The sequence below is a fragment of the Enhydra lutris genome, unplaced genomic scaffold, assembly GCF_002288905.1.
Source record: "Enhydra lutris kenyoni isolate GAN:26980312 unplaced genomic scaffold, ASM228890v2 scaffoldscaffold72, whole genome shotgun sequence".
In the NCBI taxonomy this organism is placed as follows: Eukaryota; Metazoa; Chordata; class Mammalia; order Carnivora; family Mustelidae; genus Enhydra; species Enhydra lutris.
The window spans coordinates 610,471-634,377 of record NW_019154156.1 but is presented as its reverse complement, the minus strand read 5'-3'; positions in this window follow the sequence as shown (position 1 = coordinate 634,377).

Sequence of the window (23,907 nt, the reverse complement as noted above, 5' to 3'; positions counted from 1 at the left end):
TATGATGAACAATACAAGCCAGACCTAGCTCATTTTCTCTTTTGATAAAATTACTAGACCAGTAGACAAGGAAAATATTGTGGACATATGTGTCTGGATGTCGACAGGGCATTTGACAGACTCTCTGATTTTACCTTTGCAGGGAATACTTTTCAAATTGGTGTCTGCAAAGAACTTACACAGGATATTCATAGGTATACACGGAGCAGGGCTCATACACAAGTACATTTGGAAAACATGAGTTAAACAAAACATAAATTTTGAAGAGTAATGTATATGATAATGTGCACTGTGGCTCTCCAAGAAGAGAATGTAGTGTGTATCTCCCAAACTTTTTAAAATATGGCACTCAATTTTGCTTAGGTATATCTATTAATATCTTCTTGAAACGAAATTTGGGAACTGCTTTACTGAGACAAGAAATTTGTACTGAATAAAATTCAAATTTAGAAAGCATCCTGATTAATATTAGAGTCACCTTACAGAATCAAAATCCTAACAATTTCAATTGAACACAACCATGAGTTGATTCTAACAAGGTGAGCTTGACTAATAAATATAAGTCCTAACAAATGGTACAGGGAAAGGATAAAAGTGCAAAATGGAGGTAGATTGAGGGAGGAGAACGTTAAGAGCTGTGTATATGGGGATAAAAACAACCTCAGATTGTGGCAAAAAGCTCATTTTAAATCAACAGTGTAACATAGCAAAAAAAAAAAAAATCCTAATATGTTCTGAGACAACAGAATTATTAAAACCTGGGACAGTGGAAGCAATTGGCTACATCACTTCTGCTCTTGGTCCCATCATATATGGGAATCCTATTATGCTTCAAGGCATACTTCAAAAACCCATTACCAAACAGGATGGAGTCCAAAGGAGTTACCAGTAAGGGAAAGGGGCACAAAAACTGTCATCAGCCATTAAGAAATGGGGCAAACACCCAGGTGTCCATGGATAGATGGAATGGATAAAGTGGATGTGGTATATCTACAATGGAATATTATTCAGCCATCAAAAAGAATGAAATCTTGCCATTTGCAACAACATGGATGGAGCTAGAGTGTATGATGCTAAGCGAAATAAATTAGTCAGAGAAAGACAAATACCATAAAATTTCACTCATATGTGGAATTTAAGAAAATAAACAAATGAACAGAGGGAAAAAAAGAGAGAAAGAGAGGCAAACCAAGAAATAGACTCTTAACTACAGAGAACAAACTGGCAGTTGCCAGAGGGGAGGTGCAGAGGATGGGCTACCTAGGTGAAGGGGATTAAGAGTACAGTTACCATGATGAGCACTGAGTAATATACAGAATTACTGAAACACTATGTTGCACATCTGAAACTAATAGAACACTGTATGTTAACTATATTAAAACTAAAGTTAAAAACTTAAAAACAAAACAAAACAAAAGAAATGAGGCAGAAGCCTAGACTGCTTAGTCTACAGAAGGAGAGCTAAGGGAGCACAATAGTAGTGTCCAATTACCTGGAGAACTGCCCTGTAAATGGAATGATAGGTTTCTATAGGACAGAACTGTGGTCAGCAAGAGCTCCACAAGTACAGTTTTGCCTGAACCTGTTCTTATAATTAGAATAGCCTGAAAATAAGCCAATTCTGATGCTTGTGAATTCCTTGTCATTGGTGTGTTCAAACAGAGGCTTAACAAATGGTTAATGAAAATATAGTAGAAGGAGAAAAATGGACTATTTAGTTTGAAGGATTTTTTTAATCTTAAAATTTATACTTTGGGTTTGGGACACAGGTATGATGATCCTCACTTGCTAGCCTAGAGGTATTGAAAAGAACAAAAACCAAGATCAGAAACTGTGCACTAGGACAAAACTAAAGGACAAAAATAGGTGCTAAAGTCTTAATCTCTTGGCTTTATTCTCAGGCTTGAGGATACCCAGGTCACTCTAATAGCAATATGGGACCTCACCTTTATGATTAGGTCACCAGATCTCAAACTTTGTCAAAGAGTTTGACTTTGGAGATTTTGTTTAAATTTTATTTTGTTTAATTTTAATTCCAGTATTAACATACAGTGTTCTATTAGTTTCAGGTATATAATATACAGTTCAACAATTCTGTACATTACTCATTGCTCATCATGATAAATGCACTCTTTAATCCCCTTCACTTATTTCACTCCTATCCTTACCTACCACCCCTCTGGAAACCATCAGTTTGTTAAGAGTCTGTTTCTTTTCTTTTTTTTTTTTTTTAAGTTTTTACTTATCTAACAGAGGGAGAGAGTGATCACAAGCAGGCAGAGCAGCAGGCAGAGAGAGAGGGGGAAGCAGGCTCCCTGCTGAGCAGAGAGCCAGATGCGGGGCTTGATCCCAGGACCCTGAGATCATGACCTGAGCTGAAGGCAGAGGCTTAACCCACTGAGCCCCTCAGGTGCCCCAAGAGTCTGTTTCTTGACTTGTCCTTTTCCCATTGTTTGTTTGTTTTGTTTCTTAAATTCCACATATGAGTGAAATCATATGGTATTTGTCTTTCTCTGACTAATTTATTTTGCTTAGCATTATACTTTCTAGCTCCATCCATGTTGTTGCAAATGGCAAGATTTCATTCCTTTTTTTGGCTGAGTAATTTTCCATTGTATATATATACCACATCTTTATCCATTCATCACTCAATGAACACTTGCATTGCTTCCATAATTTGGCTATTGTAAACAATGCTTCAATAAACACAGGGATGCATGTACCCTTTGAATTAGTATTTTCATATTCTTTGGGTAAATAACCAGTAGCACAATTACTGAACCATAGGTAGTTATATTTTTAATTTTCTGTTTTTAATTTTTTGAGAGGTCTCCACATTATTTTCCACAGTGGTTGTACAGTTTTCTTCCCCCAACCAGTGCATGAGTGTTCCTTTTTCTCCACATCCTCACCAGCACTTCTTATTTCTTATATTTTTTATTTTAACCATTCTGACAGGTGTGAAGTGATATCTCATTGTGGTTTAGATTTGCATTTCCCTTATGACGACTGATGTTGAGAATCTTTTCATGTGAATTTGAGTATGTTGACCTACCTCTAGATATCCATTTCCTCCACCAGAACTAGCCCAGTGACTAAAATAAAACTGAGTCTCTCAAGGGATATAGGTTGGGAGAGGTAATGGATCCTCTAACCATGAGAAACAAACAAGTGCTGGGGAATGATAAATCCATTACTTTATGAATCAGGGACCTATAATTTTTACCTGTAAGGAATATTATCTCCAATGTTTCAATTTCAGATTAAACAGTAGATACTTTCTATTTCAACTATAAACTTAAGACTAGATTTAAGATAGAAAAAAAATGGATCCTTATTTGGGTACAAAAATGTATTTACATAGGAATATTTGAAAAAAATCATGGAATATCTAACTATAAAAGAAAATAGGTAGATTATACCTGAGATAGCTATACCATAGAGAATATATTAAAATTTGAAATAAATAAGAAAAGCTGGATTATCTAACACATAAAGCTAAGAATAACAATACTAGGAAAAGTAATAAACAATGACAATAATGATAGCAGACACTATGTGGGAAGCACTTTTCTACGCAGTATATATGTGGAAAACTTTTGTTCCCACCACAACTCTGAAGTAGCTGCTGTTATTATGTCATTTTTTACAGAGAGAAAACTGAGGCATGAAGAGGTAGTCAAGGTAAATACAACTGAAGGGTAATATACTTAAACAATAAAAAAAGGCACAAATTCAAAATGGGTCACATACTAAAAAAGGAAAGAACAGAATGCTAGCCCTCATGATACTCAGGGTACAGGAAAGCAGACATGTTATATGCTGATGGTGGGAGTATAAACCAATAAAACAGCATTTCTGGAAGGGAATTTGGCAATAGGTATAAGAAACCTTAAAACTATTCATTCTCTTCTTTGATCCAGTAATTCCACTTTGGGAACTTTTCCTAAAGAAAAATTAAATATGTGAACAAAGGTTTCTCCACCACATTACACATTGTGTCATTGCTTATAATGAGAAACAAATGGTTTCAGTAAATATGATAACTAAAAATACTAAAGTGTAATGCAGTCTCTAAAAATGCCTCAGTGTGTGTGTGTGGGGGGGTGTTTTTCTGTATATATATGTACAAAGATAGTTCTAATACTTTCTGAGGGAAGCAAGCAGCAAAATTTTCCAGAAAATGAATTGGAAATGTATATATCAAAATAAAAATGATACTTTATCTGTATGGTGGGATTGCTAGTTAATGATGTTACTGCCTTCTTTTGGAATTTTCTGGGTTTTTTTTTTTTTTTTTTTTTTTTGATATTGTGACAAGGAGCCTGTTACTTGAAAAGTAGTTAAGAGTATAGCTGAGAGTAGGTTCTGGAACCAATATCCCAAGTCCAAATTCCAGCTCACCTTATTCACTGAGTGATGTTGGGTAAATTGCTTAATTTCCTAATCTGTAAAATGGGAATAAAAATGATACTCAGGGGACGCCTGGGTGGCTCAGTTGGTTAAGCGGCTGCCTTTGGCTCAGGTCGTGATCCCAGCATCCTGGGATCAAGTCCCGCATTGGGCTCCTTGCTCCGCGGGAGGCCTGCTTCTCCCTCTGCCACTCTGTCTGCCTGTGTTCACTCTCTCTCTCTCTCTCTTTGGCAAATAAATAAATAAAATCTTTAAAAAAAAATGATACTCAGTTCATAGGGCTGATATGAGAAATCAATAAATTAATATAGGTAAAGCACTTAGCACAGTGCCCAGACCTTGATAAACATCAAAGGAATTAGTAACTACTATTATTGCTTAGAACATTAAACAAATTCTCAACAATAAAAATAGTATCACCAATCAAGTGGTTTTTATTTATGAATTCTCATAGATAAGAACTAAGCAACATTCCACTTCAACCAAGAAAAAAAAGTCAATTTTGCATGTTACCAAGAGATGGCATAGGTGGTTGTACAACAACACTTCATTCTGAAAGCACCTGTTTGTTGTGTCTGTGTCTGGTTTTGAGGTATTTTATAGTCATACAGCTATTATTAGCCACATCATGTCCAGTTAAAAAGCAGTAAGTTTAAAGTACAGTAATAATAGGCATACGATTATGATGGAAATAAAGAGAAAACATTTTTTAAAATGAGATTAGGGGGCACCTGAGTGGCTCAGTGGGTTAAAGCCTCTGACTTCGTCTCGGGTCATGATCCCAGTGTCCTGGGATCGAGCCCCACATGGGGATCTCTGCTCAGCGGGGAGCCTGCTTCCTCCTCTCTGTCTGCCTCTCTGCCTACTTGTGATCTCTGTCAAGTAAATAAATAAAAAATCTTTAAAAATAAAATAAAATAAAATAAAATGAGATTAGTGGGAAGATGATGAAATATTACACATACAGGTGACATGAATCACTAGACTCATCAAAAAAGTCTAGGAAAAGAAAGTCATATGACATTTGAAAAATGCCAGACCTATTTGATCCACAGTATCAACATATGAGGAAATCAGCAACAGATGAGGAAAAGTGAATAAGGACAATAAACAACTTTGAGTATGTGGCCAGATGATGTGTATCAAAACTAGACATCTGGCAACCTAATGGTAATTCATTATAACTGTCTATTTGCTTGAGAACATAAATGCTAAGTATGATCAATACGCTACTGATAAAAACCACAGATGAGTTACAAACCACAGATGAGTCCATCGGTCCAGGCCTTGTTTGAATCTGCCCAATTTCCTTATGGAGTCAAGAAGTGGTCAGAATTTTACCTGAAGCCTTAAGGCATTCCCCCACAGTAGTCTTGGAGAGAATCGGGCTGCGGGCTCTTAATAGCCTCAGTAGAGTTGCAATGTAGACAAAACCAATATTTTAGGGGTAAGCTGTCTGATAGATTGTTAATTGAGGGAATAGCATGCTTCTTTCAACGCTCCAAAATTATGTTTTGTGGGAATGCACTAGGAAAATGCAAGTTTAAGCCCTTCTTAGGAATATTGCTATGACTTTGTTATTAATTTTAAAGTTAATCCTACACCCTACATTACACTTTTCAAGTTTAAAGTAGTATTGTGTCATTCTAATTTATGTGCAAATGGATTTAGAAGCAACTGATTTATTTGTAGAGGCACTTCTGTACTTAGCCTCAGTGAGGTGCCCAGAAAACTAGGAAAAAGGAAAAATAAAATCATCATGCATGGATGTGCAAAGTCACCTGGAAGAAGAATTGTTCCCAAGCCAGCAAGACTCAGTTATAACGAGACTAATTATTTTAACATATCAAAACAAAGAACAAATTAGGCAAAAAAAAGCAGTGTCAACCTAGAAATAAGAATCATTGAAGTAAAAGCTGGCCAAATCCATCCTAACACGTCCAAGAAAGAAATGAGGCTGATGGGTTTTAAGCATCAATATTCTAACTTCGTTGGTCAGGCTAACTCTAATGGAAAGATGGATACATATGATTATATCAGGCTGATTCCGTTAAACATGAAATTCATCTAACTTTTCCCATTCTATTTACTTGATCAACAAGTAACCCTCAAGTTATGAGATGGTTTCCTATGGAGACAAATGCTATGTTGACAAAGCCCATGATAAACATTCTAGTCCTTGTGATCATAATTTCACATTGTACGTTATTAAAATATATGATTACAATTTTGTTTTCTCTCTAGCTTGATGACAGAGAAAATCCATATTAATTCTCTGCTCAAACGTGGGAAGCTCGTTCTCACTACATTTTTTTTAAACTGACCTTATTTTATACATCAGTCTTCCTAAACTTGGTTAATGTGAGTCAACCCTTAAGAGATGGATCAACTTTTTAGGGAGACAATGCAAGACTGAGGAACCTGACTTTAGGCATAAGTAACTAAGGTCATCCTGTGCAATCCCCACTGACCATCCTTGGTAGGAATGCCCTGATATTGTTGTTAGCATTATACATTTCTACAAAGAAAAAATCAAGAATTCTCTCTGCACTCTATGGTGTTCATTTCAGCCTCCATTTAAAGAGTCATAAATTGGAAAGGAACCAGGAGAAAGCAACAAATATGATATTCTGATTAACTATGTCTTTGAATCCTGGGAAATCCAAGACTGAGGGGAACAGAGAAATGGTCAGTCATGTGAGTGCAGAAAAGAACAACCCTAGTCGTAGCTAAGGACACTATGGATTCTAATTACCACCTCTTTTAATCATGGAGAACTCTCTTGACACTAATTTGGAAACGCTGAGAATCAGACTGAATCTAGTATAATCTCTGCCTAATATGTAGTAGTTCTGCATGTTGTCCACAATTGTTATTGATCATATAGAAGCTATTGTGCCACGTCATAAAATGCCATCACTTTGAATTCCCTGTAGAAACTTTACAGTAAGTGTCTGTCCCATAGAAATTTGAATGGTTTAATCTACGCATGGATATCTTTTATCCTCTTCTCTACTTCCTTGAGATATGGTTTCTGATACGTTAACTAACAAGAACTGACCCTCTCATTAAGTTGGATTTTTTTCATTACAAGAATGCCAATAGCCAACAAAAGCTCAAGAGGTTCACAGAAAGGAAGTAGTTAAATGATAAAAACGTGAAATGTTATGCAGCAAGCTGTGTACAATTAACTAGAATTCAAATATACACCTTGTTCCAATCCAAGCCATTTATCAGATAAAAATAGTCTGCTACAAGAATGTCATGATTAATGAGGTGAGACTCCAGCTAATTACTGTTTCCTCCAGAAGTAATTAGGTTGGCATTGCTAATCAAGATGAATGAACACTCTGACCCGCTTTTTTAAATGTAAAACTATGAGCCGCTACTGCAATAACATCATTTAGTTCAGGCAATGTAGTCTTTATTAGGCTTGTAGTTTGATTAAATTCTTTTGTTACACCAGGCTTTCCACACATGAACAGATGAATGCTGTGATGTTCAAAGAGTTTTTCACCTTTAATTAAAGACTGAAAAGGCTTGTTCAATTCACAGGGCAATACATAGGACAGCTCTAAATTGATAGCTTTTAAGTAGAGAATAACAGAAGGAGTCTTAGGGCTTGTCCAGCTGTGAGAGGTTGCCTCCTCCTACTGTAATTCCTCTCATTACGGTTGAGAAATGAATGTGAAATACTTTTATTATATTTTATTAAACAGCTTTTTCATTTCATCACAGCCTCTTTAAGGAACACAATGCATATATCTGTACTTATTTTTTAATGCAATTAATAAAAGGAGGGAGGAGTGTAGTTAATTCAATACCATTAATAGAACAAACTGCAGTGTGCAACACAGGTCTGTAAAAGCAGGCAGAGTCCGCGCAGTTTATATCCGAGGGACTAACATCCCATACTCATGGTTACAATGAAGAAAAACTTGTTTTCCTGAGAAGTGAATATATTTCATATTCTTTCAAACAAAGGGATGAGCTCCTGGATTGGAGGCTGAAGTTAGATGAACTCAAAAGATGATCATTTATTAATTTTTTTACCCGAAGTGTCAATATCTTTGCCCCCACATTAGTTTGCTAGAGGCTTGTGTCAGATCTCAGTGATCTCATCACTTCCACACACCTGACAGGTTTCCTCCGTCTGCCTCGCCTTTCTTTACTTTCACAAATTTCCATTTTGTGATTCTTAATGTTTTTCTATAGTTACTCCAAAAGGGTAGGATTATCCTCTCCACTATTCCTCTGCCAGTTGGTTTATATTTCCACTTGCCAGGTTGGGAAATCCTATTTTTATATCTTCTACTTAATTATATTCCCAGTCTAGAATGTGCTGTCTCCTCTTTGATTGACATGTTTGGACCTCCTGCTGCTTTGTTTTTCTCTGCAATTTTGTATACAGGAGGATAAAATAATCTTAAATTTTGACACCTTGTCTAGGTCTAGGAGTCAGTTTCTTTTTTGGGGTTTTTCCTTGTTGTAGAATTTCATATATGACTTTTAGTATCAGTGATTTCCATTTTTAAAACATCCTGTCTTCATTTAGAAGATATGAATACGACTGACCTGCAGGTCCTATGGTCTCTGTTCTCCTGAACTCCTTTTAACAAGCAGCAGAGGCCAGCCATTCTCAGCCCCACGCCTGACAGAGACACAGAGATGGAAAATGGGCCACAGTGGTGCACAAAGCCTCATTGTGCAGACAGAAAGCCTAGACACCACTGCCTGCAGCACCAGGATAGGTAAATGTGTCAGGACACGCCCCGCTGCTCGAGGGTAATTGTCAGGGTGTCATTATACACGACACTTCATTCTCTTTCCTAATTTTCCAGTTGGGTTTTGAATTTGTCATAGTTCCGTGTCATTTACTTTACTCCATCATTATTCTACACCAGGCTGCCTTTCTTAAATGTGGCTCCCCTCACGTCGACGGGTAGCGTTAAGATTTCGTCCTAGGATGTTATATTAAATAGCTCCCAAGCTTTTTTAGACTTGTCTCTCGGGTTCTCTCTTTTCCTTAGTGCCTGTCTGTTTAGCACAAGGATAGCTCCTGTTCTGCCTGATAAACCCAAGCTGGTATCTTGTGCTTTCTGCCATGTGTTATTTAATTAAAACATGTAGTTCTTTCTTGGTCTTCTAAATAGTTCTGGCACCATAATAGTTGCTGAGGCTCAGGGCAGCAATAGAATTTAATGTAGAGCTCTTGACCTTGATCTAGCCTTTCACGATTTCATAAATTTTTTTTTGTTTTATTATATATTTTTGACTCCCTGGTGAGAATAAAGAATAAGCTCTTTGAGTTCAGGTACAGTGCCAGGGACTTCCAACATATATTCCTAAGGCTACAACACATACAAGAAATTCTTATTGGATTGAATTATACTTCATAAAAAAAAAAAAACTAAACTAAAAAAGCACCACAGAAGAAACTTTCTATGAGAAGATAATATCTTTAAGCCAGATTCTGTCACTAATCTATTGGTTCAGTTTATAGCATAAATGAAGCTAAATATCAAACATGTAGCAGAATATCCATCAATAAAGTAATTCACAATATTAGCCCTTCTTTTAGTCATTTTAAGTTTTATTATATTTAATTGAATTATTCACTTTATTTAATTGAATTATTTAAATCATTGAACTGAATTGAATTACTGTTATTCTCAAGTCTACACTTCACCAGTTTGTTTTGAAGACACTGCATGGAAAATAAAAATTAATCTAATCCCTCTAAGGCTTCCTGTTCTTTCTCCCCACCCCCACCCCCACCCCCACCCCCAAGTTAGATTTCCCACATCTCTAACCCAAGACTGTAAGTTTTGTGATTCAATTCCCTAATTTTAAGGCAGGATTTTCTTTAAACCGACTTTCACTAAATTCATAAAAAGTATAATAAGTATTCACTGAACCTGAGTCATGACCCTAGGAGTAATCAGGAAAGAAAACTCTGTTAAGGCAGCAGTGATAAGTTTAGAAAGTCTGAATCTTTTTTCTAAAATTATGATTTTAGGGGTGGACTAAGGATGGAAGAACAGTGGTTTTTCAGTAAAACAGAAGGGTGAAGAAGCCAGAGTTTGTACAACACCAACATACAAGGGCCAGGACACAAACCCAGCCAACAGCAGGGGTTCCAAAAGTCAAGCAAGGCAAATGTCCAGAAAGAGTGGCAAATTCTATCTTGATTTAGCCAACTGTCAGCACTAGGGTTGCAACAGATGGTACAAGATCCCAGAACAGTGAATGGGATCCAGAGGACCATTGATATTTGGAAGTTTTAAGATCAACTGCTTCTAGTCTAAGGCCATTTATCCATCTAAATTATAGGCAGTGAGAAGGAGGAAAGAGAACCAGGAATAGCAAGAACAGCAAAGGCCTTGCTTGGGAACACCCTGTTGAGGTTCAAGGGCAAGGCCCCAGAACCATGGGAAGAGATTATAAGACAAGATCAAAGAAACCAAAGCATTAGTCCAGTCTAGGGCACTGAACCACACAAGAGAAGACCGGCTATGACTTGCAGGAGCAATCAGAGGCCAACTCACCTGAAGAGTCATAATCATTCATTCAACAATCATTTAGTTAATACCCACAATGTATACTACAATAATGAGGGTTTCAGCCATCCTAGAGTTTACAAATGAGTAGAAAGATCCCTAAAAGTCCCTAGCAATAATAAAGTATGAAAATTGCTGTTATAGAATAGCCGGAGACCCTAATCTAGTCCAAGGCCAGGAGGGGAGGGTGTTGGGGGAAAACCTCACTGGAAGAACTTCTGTTTAAGCTTAAACTAGATCCAAGTCTGATCTCTTGCAAAGAGTCTGGGAGAAATTCAGGAGACCCATGTTCAACAACACCTACTAGACCCCTGAAAGAGAGTATGATAGAGGAAGTTAGGGAAATACACATTTTTATTACTGGCTAGGGACTTGATCCTAAACAATTATGTGGAAACCTTGATCCATGCGAACAGAGTAATACTTTCTTCTTGGATGATAAGCACTTAAGCAACTTAGACTGGTTTTACCAAAATATGTTTCATGGATCACTACTAGTCTCATAGAATGAGTGAATAATCTATGTCAAAAGGATTTTTGTGTCCAAGTGCCTTTGGAAAACTTTGAATATTATTGCTATCTCTTAGGGAATCATAAATCACACTACATATCTTTAACTAAGTATATTTTATCTAATTCATTAAATAATTATTATTTTTATCTTATATAGTTATATTTATATTATTTATATAAATATATAAATAAACGGCACAGTAATCAAATATACATAAATTTAAGACACTAAAAGGTTGCACAATTAAGAAATGTGCTTGCATTTTATAACTGGTAACTCGCAAACTTATTTAGTCATAGAATTCATTTTTATGAATTAACTATTAATATTTCTTAGAATTAGTGCTCCATAGACCATACTTCAGGAAACAATGTTCTGAACTAGGCATCATCAATTTTTTTCTGTAAAGAGCCAAGTAGTAAATATTTTAGGATTTGTGGGCTATACAATCTTTGTTACAACCCATCAAATCTACCACTATGGTTCAAAAGCCAGTCATGGACAGTATGTAAATGAATGGGCATGGCTGCATTCTAATACAACTTTAGTTACAAAAACAGGCATTAAGCTGGATTTGGCTCACATGCCATAGTTTGCTGACTTCTAGACAATTACTCATTACCACAGGCCTCACACCAGAGTTCACCCTTAGCTATCCAGCAATCAGTGTGCTAGCAAGGGAAGGGGATAGCCAACCTAAGTAGAGGCAATTGTAGGCCTATATGACCTACCTGGAAGACTCCAAGAACTCAGTGATTACAAGGAGACAGCCCAAGAGATTACATGAAATAAAAACAAAATAACTTAATATATTTGCTGGATGCACAATAGCTCCCTTATTTAGCACCTAGGACTAAACACATCCTTGGCCAGATCCCTTATCAGATTTTCCTGAGTACAGTGAGTGGGCCACACTTGAAGTCCTTCAAAGCGAATGCGTAGAAATACTTAAAGTGAAACAGAAGAAAACAAAGACTGGGGGTAAGAGTAGAGGTGGACAATTATCACAGGTGCCTCTTGTCACTGTTCCTGCTCCTTGTCTTCAAGTAGCCAATAATCAGGGTCCGCTTCCTACCTTTTGAAATGCCTACAAATCCCTCCCATTGTTCAAAATTTCACCTTAGAGATATAAGTGAGGAACATAGTCTGTGCATTGAAACCAAAGAGGTCCTACAAAAACAAATATTATCTAAAACAAGCACAACATTGTCCCCTCAGTCAATGAAACAGAATTGAAAATATTAGCAAGATGATTTGAATGTCAATAAAAAAATTCAAATGAAACAAATCCCCATGTGGTAGAGCACAGCCGATGAGTAGCCCCAAGTACTGAAGTTCACTACAGGATGTTCACCTCATTAGCACCTCTCTACCCTCACCTACATCTCACATCCCAACCCTTCCTTACTTTTTTATTCTTCAATGGTTAACACAGAGTTCTGGAGGTACTTACCTCCTAACCACATTTACTGGGGGGTATCAAGAGGGATCAACTTTTGGGAATAAGAGTGCTTGAGGAAGGCTTAGTAAAGAGAAAAAAATGTTTAAAAGGACCTTCTTGTTCAGAGCTGAAGTAATCACCAATGTTCTGCAATATTGGTGGGTTGAGTTTAATCTTGACACTTTATTCCTCAGAAGGCTTTTCACTGTTCACAGGTTGAGAAGGCAACAAAGGAAACACCTCTATAGGCTTAATTCTCATGAACAAAGAAGTAATAACAGGAATCTCATAGGAAAGGGATCGTGTCCTGTAGGAATCCAGAAAAGACAAGGGAATTGATGCTAGGAACACTCATATATGTACTGTCCATGGCCTCCAATCAAAGGACCACCAGGACCATACTTGAAGTTTAACAAATTCCAGTTTATTTCATATTGCGATGAGAACACACACCATGAAGAACCATGGGTCATCTCAGTAAGTAAGCTGTCGGAGGCTGTGATAGAATTTGAGCTTGTCTTGGGTACTTGTGGGAAGATTCAAAAAGTGGGGCTTTGCTCTCGATTAGAAGTTGTCAGGAAGTAGAGTTAATTCTTATGATTGGGTATCTTAATAATTCTAATCTAAAGGTGAAAATAACAGAATGAGTCTAACATTGTGACTGGCAAGAAAAGCAGTGATCACTTACAAGGGATGTTTGGTCATTTTTGTGGTTTGGACAATGCTCATCTTTTAGACATGATCACAAAGTGGTCTTGTTTTGTCTTGATCCATCACAGTCACAGAGTGACTTTGTCTGATGTTAACATTCTGCAAAATTGTCATGTTCAACAAGATAACATCATGGCCCCACAGTGAGTGCCAGGTCAATTCATACAAACACCACATCCTAGCTGAGAGTGCTAGGTCCTTTCCTAGCTGTCAGGAGCTGCTTTTCCCTTTCTGAGTACAGAATTCTTGAGAAAAGCAGATTTGAGAAACTTCAGAGGAAAGAGAAATGTGATTAAATAGGCCTAAGAACTAAAACAGAATGGATTTAAAAGAAATGAGGAGTTCTAAAGCATAAGTTAAATGACACAATGTCAAATAATTCCCAATGAAGAAGAAAGGAATGTCTTAAAGGAACTCTAAGTAGTAGCTCCAGAGGCACTTAAGTACTTCAGATTTTCAAGGGCTTACCCAAAAGAACAGAGGAGAAACACAAAACTAATATTGGCTGAGAAGGAAGAGCATGAACTTTTGAGGACAAACAGGATAGCCTGATACCCGGTGTAGCTGGTGAGTTCCTCTAACTGCAGAGGCTTGTAAATGGGGAGAAATGCTGGACTAAATGGCTTCTATATCAGAGTACCAGCAAGGGACAGATGGCATGTTCAACTGGGTAACTGAGAAGAGATAAAAAAAAAAAAAAAAAAAAAAAAAAAAAAAAACCCTCTTAGAATCATTTAGGAAAGGAATAGGAATGGCATAGGCCCCTGGAGTTAATAACAGCCACAAACTGTCACTATCTCCAGGTCTGAAGTGGCAAGGAGAGGGACAACCACTAGCCCCAGTGGAGAGACAGTATAGAGTAGATTGTCTGATAGCAATGTGGCCTTTGCCAAGGAAATAAGCATCCCACAGTGACCCAAAAGTGAGGAATCCAGGGAAGTGAACACCCCAATCTCATTTTTCTTTTTCCCTCCCATATCCTGCCAGTGACTCCTTTGTCCAAATCCAACTAGAAGCCAAAAGATAAGAAAATCTGTGAATGCAGCTCATAAAGTCAACTTCCTGTAGCACAGAGAAGGGTGGGTGTAGATCTGGAGGGGAAAATGGAAGAGAAGTCATCCTCAACTCTTCAAAATTCCATGACATCATCATTCTTTTTAGTACCTTTCACACCCAACCTGACAAAGCAAATCAGCCCCCACATAAAAATGAACCTGCAACAATTACATCCTAATTTCCCCTTTTGACATGGACATATCTTGTTTTGCTCTTTCACTCCCTTGCCTAGTTCCCCATCAGAGATCTACTCTCCATTCTCCCTGATTTATGTGCATAACCTCTTTCACCCAGCCCCAGTTGCTCTCTGCTGAAGGACTCTCTGAGCTGGTTCCTGGACACATCTCCCCTTGATCCAGTCCCAACCTCCTGGCCCTATTCAGACAACCTATACATGCTCTTCCCGAGTGATTTGGTTCTCAAAGAAAAAGGAAATAATTCTCTCTTTATATGTTAACTTTTGTGTGGGGAGGAGAGAACAAGGGGATGTATTCAGGGCCAGAATTATTAAGAAATTCTCTTCACAAGAAAATTCCACAATCACTCCACTCAGTCTAAAAATATCAAGAACACTATACCACTTATTATAAGTTTACATATACACATTTATGATTAATCACTATATTCTAATTTAGGGGACAATTGAATTCAAGAAAATTCCTTTAGACCATGATTTTGTTTAAAGCTATTACACCAGAAAGAGAGGTTGACTACAGTCTCCATCAAGGCAGAGACTATTTCTTATTTTGTACACTAATATCTCTAAAGTATGCAAACAGTTTGGCATATTCTTGGTTCTTAAAATTACATTAGTTGAATAAGTAAATGATGACATCTACTGGATTTACAAAAGGAAAAAAAAGGTGGCATCCCAATTTTGAGCTTTATATATTTTCCTTCTTTTTTGTCCCTTAAAAAAAAAATCCAGGTACAGAAATGAACAAATTATTCCTGGCATCCTATAGCTCATATTCTTAGTCAATCCATTTAAAGTCCTGCTCAGTTCTTACTCTCTTTTCCCCTTTATTTCTTTGTCCCTTTCATATTCCCCTCCTCGAAACAGGAGGAAGCATAATGTATTTTTAATTAAACTTTTTATTTTGAGATAATTGTAGGTTCACATGCAGTAGTAAGAAATAGAGATCTCCTTATTCATTTTAACATCTTGCAAAACTAAAGTACAATATCACAACCAGGATATTAACATTGATATAGTCAAAATGCAGAATATTTCCATCATCACATAATCCCTCCTGTTGCCCACTTATAATCATGCCTACTTCCCGCCTGCCCACACCTTCTCCTCAAGCCCTGACGACCACTAATTTGTTCTCCATTTCCATACTTCTGTCATTTCAAGAATGTTATATAAATGGGATCATACAGTATGTAATCCTTTGGATATTGGCTGTTTTCTTTCATTCAACATAACTCTGGAGAGTCAAACAGGTCACTACATGTATTGATAGTTTGGTCATCCTCCTTACTAAATAATATCCCATCCTACAAATGTACCAGTTTAACCACACACATGATGGAGGACATTTTTGTTATTTCAGTTTCTGGCTTCTAGAAATAAAGCTGGTATGGACATCCACAGAGAGGTTTTTGTGTGAACATAAATCACATGTTCTAACTCAAAACCAAGTAAGAAGTCTACTCTGTCTATCTTGAGCCTGGAAAGGAGGTGGATATATTACATGCTATAGAAGAATGAAGTTTAGGGACCAATAATTCAATCTACCACAGACAAGTTTACCTTCACCTCTCAGCTACCAAAAGTAATGGAACAGAAACCTTTCTTGAGTATGTTCCTTTATAAATCTTTGTAGAGTTCCCAAGAGATATGCACCCAAAAGTGGAACACTAGGTCATAGGGCATATACATGTTTCTCCCAACACAGTAGGACTACTGTCCACAGTGACAGTGCCTATTAACCCGACCATAAACAATACCACGGAGTTCCTGTTTCTTCACATTCTTGCCAACATTCAGTATTTACCCTCCTTTTTAACTTTTATTTTCTGATATGTGTAAAGTGGTATTTCATTATTTGCATATCTTATAGATGAGTTCGTAAAACTTCTGCCATATAGACTCTATATCATTTCTTATGTGCTGCTCATTTTTTTTATCAGTTTTCTGTTTATTTTTATTGCTTTTCAGGAGTTCTTTCTATATTTGTACATTAGATCTTTGTCCGTTTAAGACACTGGAAAGTTTTTTTTTTCCATTCCATTATGTGTCTGCTAATATTGTCTGCAATGTCCTTTACTGAACAGATAGCCATAATTTTGATGTAGTCAATTTCATTACATTTTTACTTGAATTTATCTGAAATCCACTTTTATAACTGGTGTATGATAAGGACATAGCAATATTTTTCTCCATTTTAGTGAGTTTTACAGCATTTTGTATCAAATCGTTCTTATTTTCCTCCATTAATTTGTGATGCTACATTTACCATATGTTGTGTTCCCATACTTAAATAAATCTATTTCTGAGCTCTTTATACTCCATTGGCCAGTTTGCTTATTCATGAGTCAGACAAACTATTTTATTTCTGATATCTATATAGTATAACTTAATATCTTGTAGGACAAGAATCTTCATTTTGTTCTTTTTCAGATTTGATGTCACTGTTTGTTAACTGTATTATCCATTTTAGAATGTGCTTGACAAATTCCTGAAAAATCCAGTTGGAATTCAGCATTAAGTTTATAGAGAACTATTTAGATAAGTTCTCTTGCCTATCAACATGGAATATTGCTCCATTTATTTTAATCTTTTCTGTCTTTTAATAGGATCATAAAATTTTCTATTCTAAGTTCTTATGCATTCTTTGATGGTTTGAGTCATACATATAGTCTTTATTGTGGTGTGTATGTTTATCTTATATTTTTTTTAAAGATTTTTTATTTATTTACTTTGACAGACAAATCACAAGTAGACAGAGAGGCAGGCAGAGAAAGAGGAAGGGAAGCAGGCTCCCTGCCAAGCAGAGAGCCCGATGCCGGGCTCGATCCCAGGACCCAGGGATCATGACCTGAGCCGAAGGCAGAGGCTTTAACCCACTGAGCCACCCAGGCGCCCCTGTTTATCTTATATTTTATTACACTTTTTTTCTGCTTTTTTCTTGAAGTTTTTATTTTTTTATAAATTTTATTTTTTTCAGTGTTCCGAGATTCACGGTTTATGCACTACACCCAGTGCTCCATGCAATACGTGCCCTCCTTAATACCCACCACCAGTCCCTCCCAAACTCCCATCCCTCTCCCCTCCAAAACCCTCAATTTGTTTCTCAGAGTCCACAGTCTCTCATGGTTCATCTCCCCCTCCAATTTCACCCAACTCACTTCTCTCCAATGTCTTTTGTGTTATTATTTCACAAATAAGTGAAACCATTGATAATTGACTTTCTCTGCTTGACTTATTTCACTCAGCATAATCTCCTCCAGTCCTGTCCATGCTGATACAAAAGTTGGGTATTCATCCTTTCTGATGGAGGCATAGTACTCCATTGTATATATGGACCATATCTTCCTTATCCATTCGTCTGTTGAAGGGCATCTTGGCTCTTTCCACAGTTTGGCAACTGTGGCCATTGCTGCTATGAACACTGGGGTACAGATGGCCCTTCTTTTCACTACATCTGTATCTTTGGGATAAATACCTGGTAGTGCAATTGCAGGGTCATAGGGTAGCTCTATTTTTAATTTCTTAAGGGATCTCCACACTGTTTTCTAAAGTGACTGCACCAACTTGCATTCCCAGCAACAGTGTAAGAGGGTTCCCCTTTCTCCAGATCCTCTCCAACACTTGTTGTTTACTGTCTTGTTAATTTTGGCCATTCTAACTGAGGTAAGGTGGTATCTCAACGTGGTTTGTTTTTTTTTTTTTAAGATTTTATTTATTTATTTGACAGAGAGATCACAAGCAGGCAGAGAGGCAGGCAGAGAGAGAGGAGGAAGCAGGCTCCCTGCTGAGCAGAAAGCCCGATGCGGGGCTCGATCCCAGGACTCTGAGATCATGACCTGAGCGGAAGGCAGCGGCTTAACCCACTGAGCCACCCAGGCGCCCCTCTCAACGTGGTTTTGATTTGAATCTCCTTGATCGCTAATGATGAGGAACATTTTTTCATGTGTCTGTTAGTCATTTGTATGCCTTCTTTGGAGAAGTGTCTGTTCACATCTTCGGCCCATTTTTTGACATGATTATCTGGTTTTTGGGTGTGGAGTTTAAGGAGTTATTTATAGATCTTAGGTATCAGCCCTTTGTTTGTACTGTCATTTGTGAATATCTTCTCCCATTCCATGGGTTCCCTCTTTGTTTTGTTGACTGTTTCCTTTTAGTTAATTATTGCTTATTTGAAGACTACTACTAATTTTTGTTAGGTCTTTTGCCTAGTAAATTTGCTAAACTCTTATTAGCATTATTTCTAATAGATTTTGTTGTTGGTCCTGTCAGTTTTTCTACGAAGATCATCATATCACTTGCAAATAATAACAATTTCCTTTCAAATCTTATTATCTTATATGTTTTTCTTGTCTTATAGTGATAAATGTGACTTCCAAAATCATGTTACTCAGTTATAGTGATAGTAATTATCTTGTCTTGTTCTTAACCTTAATGGACATGTAGGTGAATTTTCTCCAGAATGTATAAAAGTTTTCAATATATCTACTTTATCAAATTACATCTACATTTATACACTACATGGTGTGTGTGTGTGTGTGTGTGTGTGTGTGTGTGTGTATAGAGTATATAAATAAATATTACCACATTCTGCAGTTTTGAAATTAAGGTTATTATAGTTGCATAAAATAAGTTAGGTAGCTCTAAATTGTTTTCTATCATAGAACAATAAAATAGGGACTACCCAATTAACATTTTGGTAAAACTTGTCGAAAAAATTGAGTGAGTAGATTTGGGGAGAGAAGATGTATGAGTTCTATTTCCATTTTCTATAGTTAATAGCAACTTAATTTTTTTTCAGAAAATTTTTTCTAATTTCAGTCATTTATGTTTTTGTATTTTAAATTATCAATCTTATCATATACTTCATATTTTTTAAACCTCATGTCTACACTCATGTCTCAATTTTTATTTTTATTTTATTTGCACCTCTTTTACTTTATTTTTTCACAGAAACAGTTTTGGGTTCTGTTAATCTCTATTTTTAGTCATCTATTTATTTCTGCCTTTATGCTTTTTATTTTCTTTCCTCTTAAAAAGGTCTCCTCTATCAGTATTTTTCCAAACTTTTTGATCCAAGTGTTCAGTTCATTTGGATTTTTTGTTTGTTGTATTTTGGGTTTTTTGGGTTTTGGGGAGAGGGGGTTTGTGGGGCTTGAACTCACAACCGGGAGATTAAAACCTGAGCCGAGATCAAAAGTTAGCCACTGGGGCACCTGGGTGGCTCAGTGGGTTAAAGCCTCTGCCTTCGGCTCGGGTCATGATCCCAGGGTCCTGGGATCGAGCCCTGCATCGGGCTCTCTGCTCAGTGGGGAGCCTGCTTCCTCTCTCTCTCTCTGCCTGCCTCTCTGCCTGCTTATGATCTGTCTGTCAAATAAATAAATAAAAATCTTAAAAAAAAAAAAAAAAAAAGACCGCTCCTTTTAAAAAAAAAAAAAAAAGTTAGCCACTTTTACCCCACATCATTTGTTTTTAATAAAACTTCCCTCAAAGTACTGTTTTAACTGCATTATACATATTACATTATGTATATTTTCAATATTCATCAATTCTAATTACTTTTCTATTTTATTAGTATTTTACACTTACTAAAAGGATATGTGCAGTACTATTGGTTTCCAAATTTATGTACATTTGAAAGTTACTCTTTTATTATTTTTTTTTTTACTTTAACTCCAGTATAGTTAACATAGCATTATCTTGGTTTCAAATGTACAATGCAGTGATTTAACAAATCTCTATATTACTCAGTGCTCATCATGATAAGTGTACTCTTAATCCCCTTCACCTATTTCACCCATCCCCTGACCCAGCTCCCTGCTGGTAAACAGCAATTTGTTCTCTAGAGTTGAGAGTCTATTTCTTGGTTTGTCTCTTTATTGTTCTGTTGTTCATTTTTGTTTCTTAAGTTCCACATATGAGTGAAATCATTTGTTATTTGTCTTTCTCTGACTTGGCTTTGCTTAGCATACTACTCTCTAGCTCCATCCATGTTGCTACAGATGGCAAAATTTCATTCACTCTCTGGCTAAATAATATTCCACTTTATATATATACCACATCTTCCATTCACCTATCCATGAACATTTGGGCTGTTTCATAATTTGGCTATTGCAAATAATGTTGCAATGAACATAGAAGCACATGTATCCTTTAGAATTCGTGTTTTTCATGTTGAGTAAATACACAGTAGTGCAATTACTAGATCATGGGATACTTCTATTTTTAATTTTTGGAGCAACCTCCACACTGTTCTCCACAGTGGCTGTACCAGTCTGCATTCCCACCAACCATGCATAAGGGTTCATTTTTCTTCACAACCTTGCCAACACTTGTCTCTTGTGTTTTTTATTTTAGCACCCTTTTATTATTGATTGGTGGGCTGAGGACATGGTCACTGTGAGTTTGATTTACTAATTCTTCCTTAAGGGGCACATGGATGGTTTAGTTGGTTAAGCATCTGCCTTCAACTCAGGTCATGATCTCAGGGTCCTGGGATTTAGCCCCACATCAGGCTCCCCACTCAGTGAGGAGTCAGCTTCTCCCTCTGCCCCTCTCCCTGCTTGTGCTCCTTCTCTCTCTCAAATAAATAAATAAAATCTTTTTTAAAAAATAAATTTTTCTTAAAAAGTCACAGTTTTGAGACACACCATAAGAGACTCTTAATCTCACAAAACAAACTGAGGGTTGCTGGGGGGAGGAGGCCGGTCGGGAGAGGGTGGTGGGGTTATGGACATTGGGGAGGGTATGTGCTATGGAGAGTGCTGTGAAGTGTGTTAACCCGGCGACTCACAGACCTGTACCCCTGGGGCTAATAATACATTATATGTTTATTAAAAAAAATAAATTAATAATAATTAAAAAAACAAACATGATAATAAAAAAAAGTCACAGTTTTAAGGCAGAGGATCATAAAGGAAGAGGGAGGTGGGGAATGAAACAAGGCGAAACCAGAGAGGCAGACAAGCCATAAGAGCCTCTTAATCTCAGGAAACAAATTGAGGGCTGCTGGACTGGAGCGGGGTGGAAGGGATGGGTGGCTGGGTGATGGTAAGTCCTGTGTATTGTACATAACAAGTAGTTTCACTTCTTCATAACTTCTACATCTTATTGACAAAATACTGCTGCATTTTTAATACAATCTGAGGTATTTCTGCCACCTTATTTCATATTTTCTGTTCACTAAATTTTTATACTTTTTCCCTACTTTATTGACTTCTATTTCATAAGTCAAAATTTATTCTGCTAAATTTTATGCATTTATTTGTATTTCTGGTAGATACCCTTATCCTATTAAGATCCATATTCACATTCATTCATCCACATCAATTTATTAAACTTTCAATACTTAAGAATATTTCTCTACAGAAAAAGCTCCTTGACATTGGTCTTGGCAATAATTTTCTGGTTATGACACCAAAAGCACAAGCAACAAAAGCAAAAATAAATGAATGGGCCTAGGTCAAACTAGAAAGCTCTGAACAGCAAAGGAAAAAACAAAATGAAAAGGGAACCCACAAAGTGGGAGAAAATAGCAAATCATATATCTGATAAGAGGTTAATATCTAAAATACCTAAGGAACTCATACAAGTCAATAACAAAAACACAAATAATATAATTAAAATATGGGCAAAGGACTGGAATAGACATTTTTCCAAAGAAGACAAATGGCAATAACAACATGAAAAGGTGTTCAACATCATTCATCAGCAGGGAAATGCAAATTAGAACCACAATGAGATATCATCTCACATCTGTCAGATTGGCTATTATCAAAAAGATGAGAAAGAACAAGTTTGGTGAGGATGCAGAGAAAAGGGAACCATTGCACACTATTGGTGGGAAAGTCAATTGTTGGAGCCATGAAACAGAATGGCCATTCCTCAAAAAGTTAAAAGGAGAACTACCATATGATTCACCAATTTTGCTGCTGGGTATATATCTGAAGGGAACAAAATCATTGTCTCAAAGATATATCTGCACTCCCGTGTTCACTGCAACATTATTTACAACAGCTAAGACACAGAGAAAACCTAAGCATGGGTCAATGGATAAACAGATAAAGCAGCTGTAGTATATATATGCAACAGAATATTATTCAGCCATAAAAAAAAAGGGAATCCTACCATTTGCAACAACATGGATGAAACTTGAGACCATTATGCTGAGTAAAATAAGTTAGAAAGATACCATATGGGGGTGCCTGTGTGGCTCAGTTGTTAGGCATCTGCCTTTGGCTAGGGTCATGATGCCAGGGTTCTGGAATTGAGCCCCGAATCCGGCTTCCTGCTCCGAGAGAAGCCTGCTTCTCCCTCTCCCACTCCCCCTGCTTGTGCTCCCTCTCTCGCTGTATCTCTCTCTGTCAAATAAATAAATAAATTCTTTAAATAAAAAAAAGAAAGAAAGATGCCATATCATCTCATTTATATGTGGACTCTAGAAAAAAGAAAACTTCATGGAAACAGAGTAGATTGGCAGTTGCCAGGAGCAAAGAGGTGGGGGAAATGGGTGACAGTGATCGAAGGGTACAAACTTCAGTTATCAGATGAACAAGTTCAGAGGGCCTCTTGTACAGCCCGGTGACTACAGTTATTAGTACCGTATTATGGGGGCACCTGGGTGGCTCAGTGGGTTAAGCCTCTGCCTTCAGCTCAGGTCATGGTCTCGGGGTCCTGGAATCGAGCCCCACATCGGGCTCTCTGCTCAGCGGGGAGTCTGCTTCCCCCTTTCTCTCTGCCTGCCTCTCTGCCTATTTGTGATCTCTCTCTCTCTCTGTCAAATAAATAAAATCTTTTTTTAAAAAATACTGTATTGTGTACTTGAAAGCTGCTAAGAGAATAAATCTTAAAAGTTCACACCACAGCATGCAAGTTGGTGCAGCCACTTTGGAGAACAGTGTGGAGATTCCTCAAGAAATTAAAAATAGAGCTTCCCTATGACCCTACAATTGCACTACTGGGTATTTACCCCAAAGATACAGATGTAGTGAAAAGAAGGGCCATCTGTACCCCAATG